This window comes from Balearica regulorum, chromosome 8, assembly GCF_011004875.1.
Source record: "Balearica regulorum gibbericeps isolate bBalReg1 chromosome 8, bBalReg1.pri, whole genome shotgun sequence".
Classification (NCBI taxonomy): Eukaryota; Metazoa; Chordata; class Aves; order Gruiformes; family Gruidae; genus Balearica; species Balearica regulorum.
This window is the reverse complement of record NC_046191.1, coordinates 31,442,619-31,448,580: the sequence shown is the minus strand read 5'-3', so window position 1 is coordinate 31,448,580 and position 5,962 is coordinate 31,442,619. Positions and strand designations below refer to the sequence as shown.

Sequence of the window (5,962 nt, the reverse complement as noted above, 5' to 3'; positions counted from 1 at the left end):
TTTCGGAACGTCCCGCGCATGTCCTCCGTCATTTCACAGGGAAACTCTACTTCCAGTGACGGGAAAAAAAAAACCAATAAATAAAGTAACCCAAACCGCTTTAGAGGGCTGCGTTGTGTATGCCGGTGCTGATGTCAGCCTCGGTGGCTGACCATCCTTCATTAGAGAGAGCTGGCATCTTCCACAGAAACCTCAGGATCCGACTTTGGGTGGACCAAAAGGTTTGCAGGTTGGAGAGGAAAGTCTGTAAAAATGAGAGGAGAAAGAGTCCTATCAGGAAAATGTGATTCAGAGGCATCATGCCGCATTGTGGGGTCCCTGTCCAGAAAAGCACATTTGTCGTGCGTGCCTGCTGTTATCTGCCAGCTGCTTTCGTAAATGTGGGGTTGGCTTTGTTTCTTAAGAGTGTCTTTGTCCCATTGCTTATCACCTAGGTCTAATCCTAAATTTGTATCAGCGTTTTGCATTTTTTTCCACTCATGAATTTTGGGTGTTACAACCTTTTACAGACAAAATTGTACAATCATAAAACTGAAAAATACATGGGAAATTCTGCTTCTGTTGTTCTTGGTTGCCCTATTGTTTTGTGAGGGAAACTGTCCTGTTCTGCTGACTGGCACTTCACTTAGGTGGTGTTTAAAGTAAGTCCTGATTTCAGGGAGAACATCTATTAAAGTTTTGATGTTGAATTAATCATTTTGATTAATTTTTCCATTCATATCGGCTTGTTAGCTACATCCAAAAAGTCATGTGAGAAGCTGGATTCTCCCTCAGTTTGTCATGCTGCTTGTTGTCTGCGTGCCAGGAATTTTACTTAAACGTTTGGTACGTTACACCAGTCCTGAAGTACCTAGGTGCAATCTGGAAGAAGTGGCCAGACTAGCAGGCTAATGCAGTCAAATTTTATTATCCACACTGCAGTCAGCAGCAACACCTTCCACAGCCACATACCCATCTAGGCTGATGGTGCAGGTGATGGTTATCAGTGGAAAAAGACCACTTTTGGTGCTGGTAAAGTGGTTAATTCTCCACAGCCTGTTCAGTTTCTGGCTGCCTTGCCAATCCAGGTGTTAACTACCCTGAAGGTTTTTGTCCTGTGGATGTGCCAAGCTGAAACCACTAATACCTGTTATGCAGAGCATTAAACTGGCACAGAGGGATAGCTATTTTTACTTCTCCTTGCTTTAGATGGGTCTCATGAGCTATGCAGAGGTGAGATGCTTCTCTCAGGCCTCATTTCTCATCTCTCTGTGCTCCCTTTGTACTTGGAGAAACTGGAAAGCTGCTCCTAAACTTGTGTGAGGGTCTGTCTGTGGAGGGAAACTGCAGCAGCAAGGGCTCAGCCTGCAAAGCCTGTGGGCTGCAACCCTTCTGTGAGCCCTTTGCTTCTCAGGCTGTTTGCCACTGTGCTTCCCACTGATGTGGTGTGTTGATGCGTGACTGGCTTGAAAGTAGGTTTCAGGTGTTTGCAGGGAGAGAATTTCAAGCTTTGTCGCTTGATGTTATTGTCTATAACTTGCTATTTTTGCAGCTTTCTAGCTGGTAAAAACAATCTGTAGAATATCAGCAGAGCAAATAAAGTAGGGAGCCGGATAGGATTGAAGGGGGTTTGGATGTTAGAGCACGCATTTGTTTCTTCAATATTTTGTTCCACTTCCTCTTGGTGTCTCTGTCTGTTAGATGGTCCAGATGAGTGAGGAACCAGGGAGTGTGGGAAGAACTATTTCATCAGCCAGGGTTTGCTCAAGAGCATCACCTAGTTGTGGAGGTGGGACCATGCGTCTTACCTTGCACCACTATCTTTCCCTTTTTTTTTTTGTAACAGGGCTGCCCTGGACAGAGTGTTTGGTGCTTACAGCTTTAAAAAATACAAACTGAGAAAGAAAACACAGAGCCCTGGTGTGACTTAGCAGTGTTTGGTTTGGTAAGCATGTTGTATTTAACTTCACACACACACACACCCACACCCCCCCTGTTGCAGTGACTGAGACTGGCAAGGTCTAATGATGCGTGTTGATAGCCCTTAGGCTGCTGTCTTCTTCAGCTCCCTCAGTATGGCTTCTGGTTGCAGTAAAGCGAAGCAACTGGGCAGAATCTGAGACAGTTTGTTATCTAAAAACTGGGCCTAATAATGCACATGGTTAAAATAATCATGTGGGTACCTTAAAAATGCCTACAACACATAATTTGCTTTCTCTTAAGTTCTTGAGGATTTTTTAAAGTATTGTGCTAGATAATTGCAATGTTGTGTTTAACCACTGCAAGTTTTAAAAGGCATTTTATTTTTGTTTTCTATGTTACCCCACCCAAATTTCACATTATTAATACTTCAAACATGCTTTTCAATATGTGATAACTCTGGGACGTTTGCTGCTGGATTTATGGGTATGGAAAGACTTCCTGGCTTTTGACTGGAATTTCCTCATAAAATTAATACGAAATGGTCCCTGCATTGCTACCGACATTGCTCCCAAACCCAGCGTGCTCCATAGGCAGTTTTTGAGAGGGAAACACCCCATTGCCTCTATTGGTTCCTTTCATCTGGTCCATGAGGACTTAAATTCAGCAGGGACGGGTGCTGGTTTGCAGCTGGACTGGGAAGAGGAGAGGATTTGGGGACCTTTAAGCTTGCTCAAATTACCTTTGCAAGTGGTGGCTGCATCAGAAGGGCTCTGAACCAGACAGCTGGGAGTACTTGAAAGGTAAAAGTATTTTTTATTTTCCTTGAGATTCCTGTTGTTTGTTCTGAACGAAAAACCCAGCCGATCTCTCTCTGACTTCCTGTAGCAGATGCTCTCCAAGGCTTTGAAAGCCTTACACAAACATCAATAATCCTGTATTGTGGGCTTGTATTATTATTGCAAAATGCATAGTAGCATTTAATGTCACTCCAGTTTGCAGGGCTTAAGCTTTTGCGGGTTGTCTCCTCCAACCATATGAAATCACCTATCTGCTAAAGTAAGTGGGAGTTTTGCTATTGGCTTTAATGGAGCCAGGGTTTAACCTGGAAGGTAATTATTTTCAAATGTTTGTTCCTGGCAACTTTCATTGTAGGCTCTGATTTCTGTGTGACAGTTTTAAAAACCCTTCCTTTTGTCATGAGATCTTGCTGGAGGATGTATTTTATATGCAGAGCTTTCTAAAGTAGATGAGGTTTGGAACAGCAGAATAATTTCACTATGGAAAATAAAGACAAATAATCCAATTGGTTAAGCTAAATTACACTTATGGAAAGTCTGTAAAATTACTAGCCTCAGTCGAATGCTTCACCAAGAAAAATATGTAAAGCAGAAGGAAAATGGTCTGGGATTCTTAGCAACTTAGTAGAAGTACCACCATTTATGTGTGGGTTTTGACCCTCCTTCATTTTTGTCAGATTGCCAACAGAAATAGTAGTCCTGTGACTCAGTTCCACTCTTTGGTGATAGTGACGTGTGCCATTCTTTATTGCTAAAAGTATGGCAGGCTGTAAGGAGCACAACTGTATTCTCACTTACTCAGCAATAAGCTGTTTATTAACTTCTGTGCTGCTTACATTATCTTCTGTATCTAAGAACACAGCTTTGCCATGTGCCTCTGCAGGTGCATTTGCTTCTCTCCACATGCTGCTGCTATGCACTCCCCTGCTCCCACATTGTCATCTCCATGTTTTAAACAGTAAGGCATCCTACAGACAACACCCATTTGAGGGCAGAGCACATGATAAATGTCTATCGCTCATAATGCTTGTGTCTCTTGAGCCTAAATGCTACCTTCCTAGTGTTGGTCCACCAGATCTGTTCCTGCTCTTCTGGACAATTATTCAAGTAGGTGATGGTTGTTTGGATATCAGCAGCACTTGTGTGAACTTGCTAAGGACTTTCTGACACGTCTTCTAACATTTGTTATTCCTCTTGTGTTCCTCAAGAAACCTCCCCTGGCTTTAGGATGGTTAAATGTGCCAATTTTTGAACTTGGCAGTTAGGTAACTGCCAACTCTCATGTCTCTAGTACTGTGGTACAACTTGGCGGCTTCTGTTCTAGCCCTAGCATGGAAAATGCTGTGCTTAGAAAAAATCGCAAAATGCACTTTTCCTTTGGTACTTGGAAAGCTCAAGTCTCAGCCCATGGCTCCTTTTACTGCATCTCCTTTTTTTCTGTTTGTTTTTCTTCAGTTTTAATGTATGTTGCTTCTAGTGTTGTGTTGTATAACTCTTGCTGCTTGGATATGTACGTATTCTACTCTGCCCCATTTCTCAAACTTTGATCTTATAATTCTCTCTCTCTCCTTTTTCTGCAACCCTGGAGCTGTCCTAGACCTGCATTTTCTTTTTCCTGTGACTACAAGTCCTCCTTTCTCTCCTCAGTCCCATCTCCACAGGGCAGCACCCTGCTAAGTATCTAAATCTGTGTCTTTATCAGTTCTTGCCTTGATAGAAGCAGCTTCCAGTCATGCATCTCCTAGGGCTGTCGGGGTACTAGCAGAAGGTAATACTGCAAAGGCCTATACCACAAATCTTCAAGCACTGACCTGTAGGATGGAAAAAGACTTGCAGAATTAGATCATTGGAGTCTTTCACATAAATACGGTACGTTCTCTCCAGCTTTGATCATCCCGTGCTTTCCTCTTGCAAAGGCTGAAAAGATGTGAGCAAGGGCTTCTTCCATCCCTTTCCTTAGGACAATATTCTGTGCCTAGTAGATCTGACTGTTAGGCATTCTTTCCTAAATGAATCATTTCCCTAATAAGCTCTTATTGCTAGCTATATGTTATGACGTGATACTCTCTGTGAAGAATCAGTTAAACCCACTTTTTTTTAATAGCAGGGGAAAATGTCTTTATTACATGATGAGGAAGCCAAAAAAGCTGTCCTGCTCTTTCATTATGCTTGACAGAAATGCTTATGTTCAGGAGTTTTTCCTCCTGAATGATCTCCAGGCCCAGGAAAATAATCTGAGATCAATTTGTGGTTCCCATGAAGCCCTAATTAGTAATGACATCATGTTAGAACAGAATGCTATTCAGCACTTGGTGCTGAGAGAAGGGATTTTGTGTGTGTCTGGCTGGAGGGGTGTGTGTGTAGATATAATTTGGGGTCTTCATCTCCAGAGGATTGGAAGTAAAACCAAAAAATGAAAGTTTTTGGGGTTTCCTGCAGTGGACTATGGTGGGAATCTGTAGAATTTAGATATCAAATTGGTTCAGAAGTAATCTCTTATGACTTGATTTGTTTCAGAAGTCTGCACAGCAGAAAAGAAAGGTATAGGTAGTTTCTGTGGCCTTTGAGGGAGAGGAGTCTTGGGAAACAGAATAGCAGCTGGGTCAGGGTGGAAAAGCTGCATTTTTGGTCACAAACAGGTATCTGCAAAAACTCAGGAGACAGAGATGGGGAAGAAACCCTGCCTCGGCAGAAAACGTGCTTTTCCACCTTCCTTTTCTCTTCCTGTAAGTTAAATGTAGTAGGTAAGTACTGAATGGAAGAAAAAATCCCTGAAGAAATTATTCCTTGGGAATGAGCAATAGAGATAACTCCCTTATTTTATTTAATTTGTATAAGACAAAGAATTGTAGACTGAGTCTTGAAATCCATATTGGTTGATGTCAGTGATGACTTTCCTTGAAAAGAGATGAGCTAGCACTGGAGTGGCCTGTCATATAGCCACATGCTATATATACCACATATGCTACATATACATGCTGTAAGCATGTATAATATGTATTTCTGATGGTGATGTGGTTTGGTTTCGTTATTTAGCAACAAAACCTTCGTGTTTCTGAGCATGAAAGACACCTTCCTTCAGCTGTGTTGCCAACGGTAGGGCATGAATTTAATGGCAGGGATTTTTCCAGAGTTTTAGGAGATAGTTAGGAGAAGGCAGACCTAGGGATGTTTCACAAAGCAGTTAATTTTCATCATAACCCAGCATTGTATCACTTTGAGAAATGTGATTATAATGGGAATAGCAGAGGAGCCGAAAACTT

General features: G+C 42.1%; 1 protein-coding gene across 7 annotated transcripts in view; it reads left to right on the top strand.

Annotated features, from left to right (window-relative positions):
* The first annotated feature begins 72 nt into the window (after window positions 1-72).
* The window catches only part of TNN (tenascin N), a 31,081-nt gene continuing 25,191 nt past the window's right edge, over window positions 73-5,962 (top strand). For 2 of the 7 annotated variants that reach the window (XM_075760464.1, XM_075760466.1), the window contains exons 1-3: window positions 73-229; window positions 1,826-1,924; window positions 2,567-2,702. The gene's annotated coding sequence lies outside the window, so the exon portion shown is untranslated. Of the gene's footprint in view, window positions 230-1,825; window positions 1,925-2,496; window positions 2,703-5,962 lie in introns of those variants that run through there. The other 5 variants (XM_075760468.1, XM_075760467.1, XM_075760470.1 and 2 more) reach the window with 5 other exon arrangements.